This window comes from Leptodactylus fuscus, chromosome 11, assembly GCF_031893055.1.
Source record: "Leptodactylus fuscus isolate aLepFus1 chromosome 11, aLepFus1.hap2, whole genome shotgun sequence".
NCBI lineage: Eukaryota > Metazoa > Chordata > Amphibia > Anura > Leptodactylidae > Leptodactylus > Leptodactylus fuscus.
The window spans coordinates 15,690,919-15,708,922 of NC_134275.1; positions in this window are offsets into that span (position 1 = coordinate 15,690,919).

Genomic DNA, 18,004 nt, shown 5'->3' on the forward strand with positions numbered 1-18,004 from the left:
CTTCCCACTCAAGACCCTGCTGCTAGATAAGTACTACACCATACCGGTGTTCAAATGGCGCGTGGTAAGTGGGACCCTAGACATTTGCATTTGTATAACATACTAGATTTTATACTTTTGGACCCATTTTATGTCACTTGCATAAACTGTTTTGCACCACAGTTGAGTGAATATATGGGCGGCCATTTTCATGGATCATACATCGCAGTGTAAAGCTAAGCAAATCGCTGACATAAAATGCAGTGGAAAAGACAGAGGCAGAAATGCGTTGTGTTTTTCACAGTCTGCAGAGAAAAACTTTATGTCTCTATTATACCTATATGGATAATGCCAGCGTTTCTATAGGTATAAATCGTGGCATTTCCGTAGCGGATTTCTTTTGGCAATGCAGGGATGGGATTAACCAGAATCCCATTCGCTATGCAAGTACAGTAACACACAGCGTTTTTTTGCCGTAGCACTTTGGCTGCAACATGTGGCCCCAGTCTAAGGCTCCGTTCCCACGTAGTAACGTGCCACTCATTCTGACACGTAAACACGTGTCAGAGTGAGGCACTTCAAAACAAATCCCAATGACTTCAATGGGTTCGGTCTTACGCACGCTACACAGGCTTTTTTACCTATTGCTTTCAATGTGATACGCGCGTAAGTTCAATGGGTAGCGCGCGCATTCGGCCAATCAACACTGGTTCTACCGGAGGAGGAGTCTAAGATCGGTCCAAAGCAGTCTCCATTCTGGTCCGATCTTAGACTCTGCCTCCTCACAGACGAGCCTCCAGCAGAACCAGCATTGATTGGCCGAATGCTGTACACTGTATGGCATTTGGCCAATCAATACTGGTCAATGCATTCCTATGGGAAAAGTCATCTCCCGCATATCGCAAGCTGACAGGGATCCCGACGTAATACAGTGACTTGGGCATGTTAGATGCCCCCAGACATGCTTCCCCTGCTGTCCCAGTTGCATTCCTGGGTGTTGGCATCATTTCCTGGGGTGTCATAGTGGACTTGGTGACCCTCCTGAGTCGAATAGTTGTTTCCCCCTAAACAAGTATTTATTCCCCATAGACTATAATGGGGTTCGATGTTCGAGTATTGAGCAACTACTCGAATCGAACATCGAACTTCGAACATTTCACAGTTTGCTCATCTCTCTATATAATATTTGTTATTGCACTTCCTGTCCTTTTGTCCTCTGTATTATCCCCGTGACCTCTAACGCTGGCCATATTTCTGGCGAACCTGTTGATTTTTGTGGCACTTGTACATCAATGTATTGTCAGAAGGAAGAAGAATGCGCCTTGTTTTACTCCAGCTAGTTTCTTAATTTGTTCCCCAGGGATCTCCGTACTGTCTGTATTGTCTGTAACATGCATTTTATGGGTAGTTAGGGAAGTTAACTGTCAGCTAAATGTGCGCGCATACGACCTCTATTTCATTTGTGTAGCCATTGTCAATGTGGAGTCCGACATCCTTAACAGACTCTGTTATACATTCATTAGGTTTAGACTTCTACAAACAGAGATTCTATCATGTCGTGGCACACAGAATTAAGAAGCCGGCAGGTACTTGCAACGAGCGCTATGTTTCTTTTGAGAACTAGGCAATGTTGTCTTGGCCACAGGCTAATTCCATTGCAAGCAAACTGCATATTCTAGCATCTCAGTGGGGTCTACATCTTACATCTCAGCTTGGGCCCACGTCTGCTACCCATCAGCCTCAGAAAAGCCATCTTTCTTGAGGTTTCCCCCCGGAGCGTAGAATTTCCAGCATTCCCCTTCTTGAAGCTCCTTCACTCCTCTCTCACGTTCCCTGTCTTCCAAACTTTACACTGCATTCGATTAGCACCTTGCTGTTCTAATCCACTCCCCAGCTGCCTGAAATTATCACCCCATTTGATTCAAGACTTGGCTTTCCTCCCCTCCATCTATCAATAGACCCTGATATTTCTGCTCTGTTCTCTGGGAAACCTGAGTCTCCCCGCCACCTTTCAGACTCCCTGCTTTTCACACACGCGTTTGCTGTGCATATCATTTTCACTCCATCTATCTCCCTTCCTTACCAAGAAAGTGCGATTGTCTTGTTGAAATTCAGACCCGAGGCAAGAGAAAAAAAAACTTTTCAGCATCTAGACAGTTTATAAGCTGTGCTTGGAGAAATCTCCCGCTTAATGCAAATATCGAGATGACTAAGATTTTTATCCCCAAATATTCATCGGAGTGACCAGATCTGCCTCTCATATATCATGCAATATTTCTCCCCCAGTTGTTCAGATTTCAAGCTCGGGTATAAATCCTAAGTACTGAAACAACACTGTATTTACAAACTCCATATGGATGATATGGATATTTCCACTAAGCCGCTTATTTTAGATATAAATCATATTTTATGTTTAATTCATTGTCATATTTTTTGTAACATTGTGTAAAGGAACATCTCCCGGTAATAATAGTTGTCTACTCATAGTGTCTTTCCTTATTTCACATTTGCCTTCTTCAATAAGTCCCATGATTATAGTGAGACTTCTTTTTTCTAGCACAGACTGCTGTGTAAACAGTAGGTCTCTCTCTGCTGCCTGCATATACTATTGAATGGAACCATGTGACTTCAGATTCATTGGTCTGCCCCCCATTTCTTATGTGCTATGTCTTCTATCATAATGTCACTCTGCTTCTCCTCTACCTCTCACATCATCTTTTGCCTTTAGCCTCCTCTCTCACATACTAGCCAATATTTCCGCACCCTTGTTTTACAGAAACAAGAACTAGAAAGAGGTTGCAATGTCTCTGTTTTTGGTGTCTCTGCACTCCCTCTGCTCACAGTCTATTAAGTGTGTTCAGTTTGATCCTTTGCTTAGAGTTTGTTGTTGCTTTGTCTGAACACTGCTCTATTACCTCTCCTCTGTATTTGAATTTCCACCACACCCATCTCCTGCACCTTGTTTCCCTCTGTTCATCAAATAGTTAATCTCAGCCTTGCCTGTCTGATGGACAGCCTGTCTACCAATCAAGTTTGGAGAAGATCCTGGGCTTCTTATATACATGTCATCAGCTCACACAGGTTTGCTGGCTATTGAGACTCTGTCCTGTGACTTTGTTCCTACTAAGTTCCACTTTCTGATATTATTGTATTCTAACTTTTGACCTATGCTACCCTTTGACTACTCTCTTGGATTTCTATTCTGTACTGCACTGCTCGACTGTTACCAGGCCTTTAGCTTGCTGACTCTGCTTCTGTGTTGTTTGTCTTGTTCTGTGTTACTCTTATTCAGAGAAAGGACCATCACCAAGTTGCCGTATGTCGCCTAGGGCAGTTCTGACAAGTAAGTATGGACAGGGGCTGAGTCAAATTTAGGACTCACTGTCTCTGTTTTCCCTTCCTCCGTTGTTGCTGTTATGAGGACCTGGACTGTACGATTATGATTTACTTTCTACCGCCACCTGCTGACCACCCGCCTCAGCCTTCTGGATCCCTGGACCTACACCGCAACCCGAAACATCTACTGGTAAGAGATCTCAGTGTCTGGTTTACCGTGATTTGTGGTGCGCTGTGTGTTTGGCGTTACTTGACCCATGCCGCTCCGCCCAGCAGTGCAGCCAAGTCCATCCCCACCATCTGGGGCTCTGGTGAACACCACTGTGGGGTTGGAGTTGGTGCAGCTCGGGGGGTGTTGGACACATGGTACCATGTTAACCATTTTAATCAGTCCTTTAATCTAGTACTGGACCTTACTTTGGCTCTGAACTCCATCTGCTATCCTAACCGTTCCAGCAGCAGTTAGGAAATTGCACAACTAGTAATTCCTTTACAGAGATGCTGATACTAGACATGGGTACAGGTACTGGATTTTGACACTTTTTAAATAAAATATATTATTTGAATATGGCATTTTTTTTATAACATTTTAGTTTTATCCTTGATGTGATTAGAGATGAGTGAATTGTATTCAAAACTAGAGTTTTGAATACTATTCACTCATCTCTAGATGTGACTATTTATATACAAAAAAATGTGGCCGCTTAGGTTTACAACTGGGGTGCAGTCTCCGCTAGAGAATCCAATGAAAACTGGTAGTGGGAAAAGTCCTGGATAGAGGACTTTTCTCCTTTGGCAGGTTTCACTATAATAATTTGAAGAAACCCAACAGACACCCGGCGGACTCCTTCATAGTCTATGGAGTCCATGGGTGTCCGTGTGTACCCACTGTTTTAGCAGACAGGCTTGTCATTGTTCTGGTCTCCCAGCAAACCCGAACAAAGGAGAGCTCGGCACAAGTGTGAACTTAACCTAAAGCAGTTAGAATAGCCAGACATGTCCTGTAGAGATGAGCGAGTAGTTAAATACTCGATATTCAATATTTGCTTCGAGTAGCCCCTCAATATTCGACTACTCAAATCGAATACCGAACCCTATTATAGTCTATGGGGGGAAAATGCTTGTTTCAGGGGTAGGCAACATTCGATCAAATTATACTTACCAAGTCCACGAGTGAGGGTCGGGCTGGATTCTCCGAGAAGTCTTCTCCGTGCAGCGTCCCCGCAGCATCTTCCAGCTCTGAATTCACTCTGCCAGGCATTGGGCCTGGGCAGAGCTGACTGCGCATGTCCGCACTACAAGAAAATGGCCGCTTAAAGTCAAAGTGGCCATTTTCTTATAGCGTGGGCGTGCGCAGTCGGCTCTGCCTAGGCCCTATGCCTGGCAAAGGTGAATTCAGAGCCAGAAGACGCCGCGGGGATGCTGCACGGATAAGACTTCTAAAGGTAGGAGAAGAACCAGCGTTGATTGGCCGACTGTATAGCATTCGGCCAATCAACGCTGGTTCTGCATCAAATTTTTCCATTCGAATAGCGAGTGGTACTCGATCGAGTATGAGTATTTTGAATACCGTAGTATTTGATCAAATACCTACTCGATCGAATACTACTCGCTCATCTCTAATGTCCTGCTTTCTTTAAATTGTTTCTTAGCTTTGCAGTGTAGATTGAGACATGATTAGCAGATGGCAGATAAGTGGTAACTTTATTACTAATAGTGGTAGCTTTATTGTACTTATAGAGATAAGTACAATAAGTAGACAGATAAGACTCTCCCTTTGGTCTGCTGATGAGGGAGTCTGTACAACTTCACTGGAGATTGATCCCTTTACATTGAGTCCTATTTGCTGCAGTTGCCATAAAGAATACACATCGTGCCCTGCGGACAGGTAGCGTGGCAAGGAAGTGTCTGCCTTCGATAGGTGTAGCTACAGCAAAGTGTTTAAACAGAAATAGTTACACTGCTTAAAGGACAAACACATTATTTATTTTTTGAAATGCCCCTTTAAAGTGGCACCAGCAAGACAATCCTTCAGCAGATGGACAGTATTAACTTAAATTACCCCTTTAAAGGGTATATAGCCAAGCAAATCCTCTGCGAGCTAAATCCATCAACAAAGCAAATCCCACTTCTCTCCTGTCCTAATAACTTTAGCTCCGAGGCTTGTAAGAACGGGTACACATGTATCCACTTCTGAGCACAAAACAGGGCTACAACTATACAGGTCATCAGTCTCCGGATGAAAACTTACTTGTTGTATTCACATACAGAAACTGGGAAATAGTTGAAAGACAAAGTATCAAATAAAGCTGCATTTTTTTTTTAAATATGATTTTATTCTGGCAAAGACATTTAAAGGGAGTCGGCAGAACCAGCATATCATCGAGCCCTGAAGATAGTTTAGGTATGCCTTAATGCCTTGAGTATCTGTGCCTACAATGTCAATTGCTCCAATCATATACTGATGAGCAAAAGGGTAACAATTAGAGATGAGCGAACAGTGAAATGTTTGAAGTTCGATGTTCGATTCGAGTAGCTGCTCAATACTCGACTGTTCGATCGAACATCGAACCCCATTATAGTCTATGGGGGAAAAAATACTCGTTTAGGGGAAACCAATATTCGACTCAGGAGGGTCACCAAGTCCACTATGACACCCCAGGAAATGATGCCAACACCCTGGAATGTAACTGGGACAGCAGGGGAAGCATGTCTGGGGGCATCTAACAAGCCCAAGTCGCTGTTTTACCCCAACATCACAGCCTAATAACTACACACTTTCCACACTCAAAAAAACCTCTATCAAAGTGGCGTAACTACCGTGGTAACAGTGGTAGCAGCTGCCACAGGGCCCGGGACATTAGGGGCCCGGTGACAGCCGCTAACCCTGCAGGTTTTTTTTTTCCCTTAATAGGCTCCTTAATATCCCCACTCCCTCAAGGACCCCATACCTTCCCTACCATAAGTAGACGATCGGTAGTAGTTGCAGGGCTGCAGATGGTTCTTGTAAAAGCTTCCGCACACAGCAGCTTCCTGTTCCGCCCCTCCCCCTCCTCAGTATCGTAGTGTGAGGGGAGACATCCTTTTCGATGTATCTGCTCTCTTCACTGCTAGACAGAGCTGCACAGCCACATGTAAGTATATTTTTGGATAAAATATGTATAGATGTGTATATGTGTTTACATTATGTGTCTTAGATGCTGTGTGAGTCCTGTATGTGTGTAGATAGGTGTGTGTATATGAATGTATGTGTGTGAGTAGATGTGTATATGTGTAAGTATATACAGCATATCACTGTCTATCTATCTATCTATCTATCTATCTATCTATCTATCTATCTATCTATCTATCTATCATCTATCTCATACCTCCCAACCGTCCCGATTTCTGCGGGACATTCACGATTTGGGTGACATGACCCGCGGTCCCGGTTGGTGGGAGGTATGTCCCGATTTCAACTCAGATCTGCGCCCAGAGGACGCAGATCTGAGTTGAACACATACGCGGCTGAAGCAAGGAGCTGTCACAGGTCAGCTCGTTGCTTCGCTGCTGCCGCCGGCTACTGGCTTGTAGATGCGATGTGATAACGTCACATCGCGTCTACAACTGTGTCAGCGAGAGAGAGAGGCGCGCAGAGAGCGGCGAAGGAGAAGGTAATTGTAATGTGGAACGTGAAACTGGGGGCAGATGAAGGAGAGGACGGCATGCCACTGGGGGCAGAGATGGAGAGGACATGAATCTGGGGGCAGAGATGGAGAGGACATGAATCTGGGGGCAGAGATGCAGAGGACATGAATCTGGGGGCAGAGATGGGGGGACATGAATCTGGGGGCAGAGATGGAGAGGACATGAATCTGAGGGCAGAGATGGGGGGACATGAATCTGGGGGCAGAGATGGAGGGACATGAATCTGGGGCCAGAGATGGAGGGGACATGAATCTGGGGGCAGGGATGGAGGGGACATGAATCTGGGGGCAGAGATGGAGGGACATGAATCTGGGGGCAGAGATGGGGGGACATGAATCTTGGGGCAGAGATGGAGAGGACATGAATCTGGGGGCAGAGATGGAGGGGACATGAAACTGGGGGCAGAGATGGAGGGGACATGAAACTGGGGGAAGAGATGGAGGGGACATGAATCTGGGGGCAGAGATGGAGAGGATATGAATCTGGGGGCAGAGATGGAGGGGACATGAATCTGGGGGCAGAGATGGAGGGACATGAATCTGGGGGCAGAGATGGGGGGACATGAATCTGGGGGCAGAGATGGAGGGGACATGAATCTGGGGGCAGAGATGGAGGGGACATGAATCTGGGGGCAGAGATGGAGGGGACATGAATCTGGGGGCAGAGATGGAGGGGACATGAATCTGGGGGCAGAGATGGAGGGACATGAATCTGGGGGAAGAGATGGGGGGACATGAATCTGGGGGCAGAGATGGAGGGGACAGGAATCTGGGGGCAGAGATGGAGGGGACAGGAATCTGGGGGCAGAGATGGGCAGCTCTGCTATTCCGAAGCTTCAGATGAGCTGAGCGCACGGCCAGCACTACTTCATCTCCGCGGTGCTGAGTGTGCGTTGAACCATGCTGCACACTCAGCTCTGCTGCATCTCTGTGTGTGCTGAGCTCTGCCGCTTCTCCGTGTAGCAGTGCTGTGTCAGCACTGCTACATCTGAGATTGGACCACAATGGAAACTGCTGTGGACAGATCTTAGACTCCGCCTCCTCTGGCAGAACCAGCGTTGATTGGCTGAACGCTGTACACTGGCCAATCAACGCTGGTCAATGCATTCCTATGGGAAAAAGTCAGCTTGCGCATATCACAAGCTGACAGGGATCCCGACATAATACAGTGACTTGGGCTTGTTAGATGCCCCCAGACATGCTTCTCCTGCTTTCTTAGTTGCATTCAAGAGTGTTGGCATCATTTCCCGGGGGGTCATAGTAGACTTGGTGACTCTCCTGAGTCGAATGGTGGGATCCCCTGAAACAAAGCATTTTCCCCATAGACTATAATGGGGTTCGATATTCGTTCGATCGTCGAATATTGAGAGGCTATTCGAAAGAAATATCGAATATTTTATTGTTCGCTCATCTCTAATCTCTATATACAATCTCTCTATATTTAAAAAATTTCTGTCTCTCTGTTCTCTATTGCAAACCAAACGACTGTACCAATCTTCACCAAATTTGGTACAGAGATACATCAGGTATCCGGGAAGGTTTAAGATGAGACTCCAACTCACTCGGACGTACCGTTTCTGAGATACAGCATTCCAAACACAATGCCCACGTCCCCTTAGCCAATACAAACCTGCAAGTCTTTCACTCATATTCCAATATGCAATACACACGGTCACTCCACATGCACAATACAACACTGATATCCAAACTGAGATACACACATCAGAGGATTAGATACACAGATCAGCACACAGTATCACATGCCAGAGGATTAGATACACGCATCTGCACACAGTCCCAAACACCAGAGAATTAAATACGCACTTCTGCACACAGTACCACATGCCGTAGGATTAGATACGTGCGTCTACATACAGTTCCACATGCCATAAGATTAGATACGTGCCTCTTCACACAATACCACACAGGGGAGGATTAGATAAGTGTGTCTGCGCACAGTACCACATTTTGGAGGATTAGATACGCGCGTCTGCAGACAGTACCACATGCCGTAGGATTAGATACGCGCGTCTGCACACAGTACCACATGCCGTAGGATTAGATACACGCGTCTTCACACAAGTACACAGGGGAGGATTAGATACGTGCGTCTGCACACAGTACCACATGACCGAGGGTTAGATATGCGCGCCTGCACAAAGTTCCACATGCTGAAGGATTAGATACGTGCATCTGCACACAGTACCACACGCCAGAAGATTAGAAACGTACATCTGCACACAGTACCACATGCCGTAGTATAGGATACATGCGTCTGCACACAGTATCACATGCCAGAGGATTAGATACACGTGTCTGCACACAGTCCCACACACCAGAGGATTAGATACGCACTTCTGCACACAGTATCACACACTGAAGGATTAGGTACGTGCGTCTTCACATAGTACCACATGCCGTAGGATTAGATACGCGCGTCTACACACAGTTCCACACGCCGTAGGATTAGATACGTGCCTCTTCACACAAGTACACACAGGGGAGGATTACATATGTGTGTCTGCACACAGTACCACATTTTGGAGGATTAGATACGTGTCTCAGCACACAGAGGTTTTCACCCATCTTTCGTAAGTATTGAATGGCAAAAAGCTCTGATTATCCAGTGAGAATGGATGTAGTAATGTAATGTATATTTGTGATTCAAGACTCTAGGAAAGCTGGGTGAACTGTGACTGACACTATATTGGTTGCCAAGAAGCTTTTCTAGAGTCCAGAATAAAAATTGTGCCTATTTATGTAGTGATAAGACATGTATTGTGCGTATGATAAGACAGATTTGCCTTTCAGGATTCTAGAAAAGTTGGGTGAAAACACCTGTGGTGATCTGTTTAGAACTCACTCATGTCATTCAGGAGTCCTGGAAAGTTGGATGATAACTATAATAGGGATACATCTCTACAATAGTGTCCCTTTACATTATGGCTAGAAAAAATAACAGGGGGCGCTATTGCATTGGTGTTCTTGATAAGAATACACTGCTACTAGTGGTGGACAGTGGTACTGCAAGTGAACAATGGTACTGAATATTGCAATTCGATTTGAGACCAGGGATACTCAGGTGGCGGAGCGCCAGCTTTATTATAATGAATGGCACAAAGCTGCAATACCACGTACTGGCCATGGTGTGGTGCTGTTTTTTTGGTTCTTTTGTACTTTTTTATTTATATATAAGCTTGATTTATATTATTTAATAATTAAAATTTGCTAAAGTCTTATTTTCATCATTTTTTTTCCCATTAGGTTTGTTTTTTCTCGTAGCAGTCTTCTCCTTTCCCTGCATGTATACACTATATACGATATATAGAGAACTCTCTTTCTATATACTAGTACATTGTCTGCTTAGTAACTCTATTATTCAGCACACAATGTCCTGGCGTATAGAGATCTCTATATACAATACATTATATAGGAAAGCTCAGCACTATATAGAGATCTCTCTAAATTCATGGACGATCTCCGGGAACCTCCTCAATAACATTCACGGCCCTGAGATGACGTCATTGCTCGGTGAATACTAAGGACCCGGCAGTCGAGTGTTTGCTCTTTTTTTTATTGGAGACCTAAAGACCAGGCGACTCCCAGGAATACTGGATGAGCTGACATGTCTGGCAGACTAAACCTCCTTACAGGATTACAATTGCCTGGACAATATAGTCTATGGATGGTCCAGAAGTGGTTACAGATCTATAGGTGCTCAGACTAATCCGACAGAAATGACATGTCCCATAAAGTAATCCCTGCGATCAGCGATCTCTGCTCCCGGTACCAGCTGGTGATCAGGAGGTCGGCCATCCAGGGGCAGACTGTGTATTACAGAGCATGTGGAGGGTAGAAGACCATGCTCCTGGTCCTGATCTGGGCTTCCTCATGACATGGACCGCCTACCTGGCAGCCATTTTGAATAAATTAATTTCTTATCCAATCAAAAGTGTCTAATTTGCATAATTACCCAGAATGCATTGCTTCGTCTCTCCCTAAGCTTAATGAGTCGTGTAAATAATATATTAAATCAAGGAAAATCTCTTAGAATCTGGAATTTTGCTGTGATCTGGTGGGGTGGGCGGAGCTTCAGCTGGGGGGTATATTCTGGCCCTGCCAGGACCTGGCTGAGGGATCGTGGGGATGTAGGTTTTTGACATTTTACAAAAAAATTGTTCTGGTCGTATAATGAATGGCTGGTCCTACTGCCCAGCACCAACCTCTGTGCACGCAGGCAGCAGCATCATCACTCCTGCAGCCATAGGCAGACCTGAAACGCCACTATAATAAGTGGGACTCCGACTTGAGCATCTGAGGAGACCATGTCCTGAGGACTGGGGCCTTATACCACTCTGCCGCCACCATGCAGTAGCAGGCAGACCTGTGCAAGGCCACAAAGACCTCACGAGTGCAGAAAACACTCTATAACTAAGCCGGCTTGTCTTCATAGGGACAACCTAAGAGCAACATTCATTTAACTTAAGGAGACTCTCACACAGTGCATTGTGGGAATTTATGCAAATTACAACAGATGAAACTATATTCATTACCAAGAAGACGTGACAAAGGAGAGGACGTACACCATGAGGCCGGGGCCCACCGACTCCTACTATAACACACTCCACAATCCTTGTGATCAGCGATCTCTGCTACCGGCACCAGCTGGTGATCAGGAGGTCGGCTATCCAGGGGCAGATTGTGTATTACAGAGCATGTGGAGGGTAGAAGACCATGCTCCTGGTCCTGATCTGAGCTTCCTTATAACATGGACCACCTACCTGACAGCCATTTTGAATAAATTTTTATCCAAGCAAAAGTGTATAATTTTCATAATTTCCCAGAATGCATTGCTGCAACTCTCGCTGAGCTTAATGAATCGTGTAAATAATAAATCAAATCAAGGAAACTTAAAATCTAGAATATTGCTGTGATCTGGTGGGGTAGACGGGAGCCTCAGCTGCTGGGGGGATCGCTGGGATGGCGAGTCAAGGGCTAAATATTCTTTTCATGGTGTAGGTTTTTAACATTTTACAAAAAATTGTTCTGGTCGCAAAAAGAATGGCAGCCCAGCACTGACCTCCATACACACAGGCAGCAGAGTCACTCCTGTTACCATACACAGACCTAACACACTCATAATAAGTGGAACCCCAAGTTTACAAGGAGACTATGTATGTTCTGAGCACAGTGCATTCAACCACTCTACAGTAGTACGCCACACAGACCTCATAAGTGCAATAAAACACTCTATAGTTAGGTTGGTTTGTCTTTATAGGGACAACCTAAGTGCAACATTCATTTAAGTTAAGGAGACTCTCACACAGTGCATTGTGGGAATTTATGCAAATTAGAACAGATGAAAAGCTATGCATTACCGAGAAGAAGTGACAAAGAAGAGGACGTGCACCATGAGGCCGGGGCCCCCGACTCCTACTATAACTCTCTTCTTGCATTTACTGTATTAAACAGTGCAAAGAGCTTCATCATAAAGGGCCACTTCATTATTGTGGGGATGCCTTCACAAAATTCACTCAGGCTCAGGGATGCATCCATTGCAAATTCATCTAAAAAAAAGAATGGGACCCCAAACAAACCGCAGGTGAAAAGGCACCAGCACAGCTACTTCCCTGCTGGGACAGAGAGACTACTAGCACCAGCCTCCTAATCAGCCACTGCCCAAATGACTACTAACAGGGGTCGACAGAGCCTCAGCTGCTCAGTTATATAACCTGGTCCTGTTAGGGCATGGCTGATAGATCAGGCACAGGGTCTTACACCACTCTACCATCACCATGCAGTAGCAGGCTGACCTGTGCTGGGCCATACAGACCTCACAAGTGCAGAAGACACTCTATATCTCAGCTGGATTGTCTTCATAGGGACAACCTAAGAGCAACATCTATTTAACTTAAGGAGAACCTCACACAGTGCATTGTGGGAATTTATGCAAATTAGAGCAGATGAACATATATGCATTACCAAGATGAAATGACCAAGGAGAGGCCGTACACCATGAGGCCGGGCCCACCGACACCTACTATAACACTCTCTTCTTGCATTTATTGTACTAAACAGTACAAAGAGCTTCATCTTAAAGGGCCACTTCACATAGTTCAGTCTGCTTGGAAAAATCTTGATTATTTTCTAAGCTGAACGATGCTGGAGGAGCATGCCAACACGCTAACCCTTTTTTGTGCACCAAAGTGCACAAAAAAGTGGGAGTACCACATAAAAAAACAAACAAAAAAACACCATGCATAGGGAAGCATCTATTGTAAGTCCATCTCAAAAGAGAATAGGACCCAAAAACACCTCAATCCTCTGGATCAAGAAGCACCAGTCAAGCTACTTGCCTGCTGGGACAGAGAGACTACTAGCCCCAACCTCCTAATGGGCCATTACCCAACCAAGCACTACTGGCAAACAACATGCTCACTCCACACAAGCAGAGATGGACCAGGGGGCCTAAGGACTGAATAGTTTCTTCTTCTAGATGTTGGGAGGGTCCCACAAGGGCATCCACACCTTTTCATCATAAGTGACCATGGTGTCCTTCTACTCAACCTTTTACACAAGCCAAAGACCACAGCAAAAAATATTAGCCTTATACATAGACAGCTTTAGTGGGAGGTCTACTTAACCTAAGGAGAGCTAAAGGCAATGCATCATGGGAAATTTGAAGGTGTAAGGCGTATGTGATGTTATAGATAGGTAGGTATTACTATAGATAATACCGCCTTATAAATAATGTGTCCATGTTCAGAAGTAATTGCCCCCTTTGTCTTTAAAAACAAACAAATATCATACTCACCTTACTCCGATCCCCTGATGACTGGAGCAGCAGACATCTTCTCCTGTAGTTGGACAAACACTATGTGTATGTCAGATATCACAAGGCTACGACTAAGGTACATACGGTACCGAAACGTGTCAGCCCTGGCGTTTCTCCACATCCATGTGAGTCAAATGTTGCTATATATGTTTTTTTTTTTTTTTAAATCTATGAAGAATAAAGTAAAGTCGATTTTTATGCCATTTGAGATTGCTGGTTTTCCTTGGAAGAAATTCTTTTTAACCCTTGATCGAATTGCTCCTGGCCGTGGAGTTTAATCCGTGCAATCTATCCAAAGTGTGGGATATTATATATACATGGACATAGCATTTTTGTCTTTACTATGCATATATCTTTCTGTGCTAATCTTTGAAATAGTGGGCTGTGTTTCCCTTTTCCCCTACCCTACATGTGCATGTTTCAACTAAGGTCGCTGAATGTTGGACTTGGCTATCTGTTACAGTCCCATATACATCACAGTGAGTATATGTACCTGGGTTATTCCCCTCCAAGCTAGTGGTTGTGGAAAGACCACTTGGTATTTTTTCTGTTTAACCCTTTAATAAGTACAAGCATTAAAAAATACACATAAACTGGAATATTTGTTGTTTTTTATGTAGATTGTAAGCTCACAATGTACATTTGTCCCTATAGGTAGGACTTTTTGGAATATGGGATGGAAATCCATGCAAACACAGGGAGAACATACAAACTCCTTGCAGATGGTTTTTTGCCCTTGGTGGGATTTGAACACCAGGACTCCAGCGCTGCAAGGCTGCAGTGCTAACCACTGAGCCACCGAGTGGCCCCTGAAATATTTGTGTATTACCAACTGGACTCCCTATTCCTATGAGCTTGAGATATTTGCAGAAATCTTGTTAGCCTTCATTAAGATTCCAGCACCGCCGTCGATGTTAGGGAATTGTTAGTTATGCGGTGACACATGTAGCAGTTTTGCATTTCACAATGAATGCATTTTAATAATAGATCAAAATCAGCTTGAGGACGTCGAGCAAATTGAGAGAAATCACCTGCGATTTCTGTGAACTATAGTGAAGGATTACATAAGTACGACTGTATTTTACGGCTATTCCAATGAATATTTCTATCCAATCTCCCTGCAGTGAGCCTTGTACATTGATATACAGTATATAGATATATTACACGGCAGCGTCACGCAGAAGACGTAGACAATAGGAAAGAGTTAAATCCACTTTGATAATAAAGTTACGTTTTGCAATTGGGATTGACTTTTCTATAGCTGACGACCGTCTTGCTCCATATTCTCAGGGATCATTCAAGGCTCCTTTAAGTAAGTTGACGGCACGAGGGTCCATTCCTCGTAATCACATGCAGAGCACCTACCCGCCAGTTCTCCTATTTTTATGCCACCGCCAGAGGACTTTTGGCTGAACCTAGAGAAGTGCAAACACAAGTAGCTTTTTGATAGCTATCTGAAGAATTTCTGAATCAGCGTCCTGTGACGGTAGAGAACACTTGAGGCGGAAAGTGGGGGCAGCCATTCCAGCTTGTGGGGTCACTAATGCGTCTGCTCTGGGGTAACTAAGTTATTTCAAACAATCTGATTTGGGAATTGAAGGTCCTTAGAGTGTGAGACTGATACATGTTACCAGTAGACTTCCTCCCTTCTTTCAAGTCCCAGACATTATTACTTGCAGGTTAATATCTGAACTCTGACTAATTGGTTGCAGTTATATGAGAAGTAATTGCTTACAATCAGGCTTCTGCTTCACATGTGGATATTTACTGGCTTCGTTTATGTACACTTGCTTACATTTATTTTACCTTCATTTTCCTGATTTATTTCCTGCACTACTATTGGAATAAAGACGGAGTAGTTTACATCTGGTCCTGCTCCCGTGCAGACTGGTAGTCACACTATCTTAAAGGGGCTTTCCTATTAACCTGGAATATGCCCCATATGAGCAAAAAAGTGATATTATTCACCCAGTCCCCTGCCAGTCCAACACCTCCATCTGAACCCCCTCCCGGGCATTGTTTACTTGACTGTCCATTAACCCCATGTGACCACTACCATACCTCCCAACTTTTGAAGAACCGGAAGAGAGACAAATTTAGCTCCACCCACTTTTATGTTGACTCTGCCCATTCTCATTCATTTTCCATGTGCCCCCACACAGTATAATCCTCCTACAGTCACCCATAAATTATATGTCCCCCCTCTATATCTCCCCCAGTTTCATATATACCCTTCATCTGCCCCAGTTTCATGTCCTCCCATCTCTGACCCCAGATTCATGTCCCCCCATCTCTGCCCCCAGATTCATGTCCCCCATCTCTGCCCCCAGATTCATGTCCTCCCATCTCTGACCCCAGATTCATGTCCTCCCATCTCTGACCCCAGATTCATGTCCCCCCATCTCTGCTCCAGATTCATGTCCCTCATCTCTGCCCCCAGATTAATGTTCCCCCATCTCTGCCCCAGATTCATGTCCCCCATCTCTGCCCCCAGATTAATGTTCCCCCATCTCTGCCCACAGTTTCATGTCTCACCATCTCTGCCTCCAGATTCATGTCCCCCATCTCTGCCCCCAGATTCATGTCCCCCATCTCTGCCCCCAGATTCATGTCCCCCCATCTCTGCCCACAGTTTCATGTCTCACCATCTCTGCCCCCAGATTCATGTCCTCCCATCTCTGACCCCAGATTCATGTCCTCCCATCTCTGACCCCAGATTCATGTCCCCCCATCTCTGCCCCAGATTCATGTCCCCCCCTCTCTGCCCCCAGATTAATGTTCCCCCATCTCTGCCCCAGATTTATGTCCCCCCCATCTCTGCCCACAGTTTCATGTCTCACCATCTCTGCCCCCAGATTCATGTCCCCCATCTCTGCCCCCAGATTCATGTCCCCCCATCTCTGCCCACAGTTTCATGTCCCCCCATCTCTGCCCCCAGATTCATGTCCCCCATCTCTGCCCCCAGATTCATGTCCTCCCATCTCTGACCCCAGATTCATGTCCTCCCATCTCTGACCCCAGATTCATGTCCTCCCATCTCTGCCCCCAGATACATGTCCCTCCATCTCTGCCCCCAGTTTCATGTCCCCCCATCTCTGCCCCCAGATTCATGTCCCTTCATCTCTGCCCCCAGATTCATGTCCTCTCCATCTCTGCCCCCAGATACATGTCCCCCCCCATCTCTGCCCACAGTTTCATGTCCCTTCCATCTCTGTCCCCAGATTCATGTCCCTCATCTCTGCCCCAGATTCATGTCCCTCCATCTCTGCCCCCAGATTCATGTCCCCCCCATCTCTGCCCCCAGATTCATGTCCCCCCCATCTCTGCCCCCAGTTTCATGTCCCCTCCATCTCTGCCCCCAGTGTTTTTTATGTTTGTATCTTCGCCTTGGTCTCCGATTATTATACTCTGGGGCCTATCAAAAGTTCGCCACAGGGCCCCACCATTCCTAGTTACACCACTGCTCTATGGCCAAACTTGCTGAAGCTATGGTCGCAATTCACCATGGTATCTGAAAGGTTAAATATCTCTGATCGCAGTGTTACACGTTTTTATAACATATAAACTGATATTTCTGATTAATATGTAATTTCTTTTGCCTTAAATGACCAGTGAAACATATGGACATGGTTTACTATGTGCAGGAACATGTCTTTGCATTTATACATATGTATACATGTCATGGTTAGAGCTGTCATATTGCGGAAAAAAATAGAACAGCGAGAAGGATATATTATATGGAAATAGCAATAGACCACCACCATATAAAGGGGAGATCTGAGAAGAAATTGTTCCGTCTCAGACACTTTCATGTGACAATACTCTTTACTTTGCGTCAGTGCTTCAAAGGTAAAATGCAAAAAATGATACCTCTTCCATATGTTGTACCCGTTCCTGGGTTTGGCTTAACTATACTGATCCACAATACTGCTGTGTGCTATGTAGCCCTGGAAAAAACCGCCAGCGTTACCATAGATATAATTGACATGCTGCGATTTCCAAAACCACGTCAGCTTTGGACATTGCAGCATGTCCACATGGCAGGTTTTACTGCAAAGTGGGCATGAGATTTGCTAGAATCCCATCCACTTTGCCCAACACCATGATTTTTCCCACAGTGTTTCAGCCATGGCCAAATTGCAGCGTTTCCGTCCCATGGGCCCTGGCC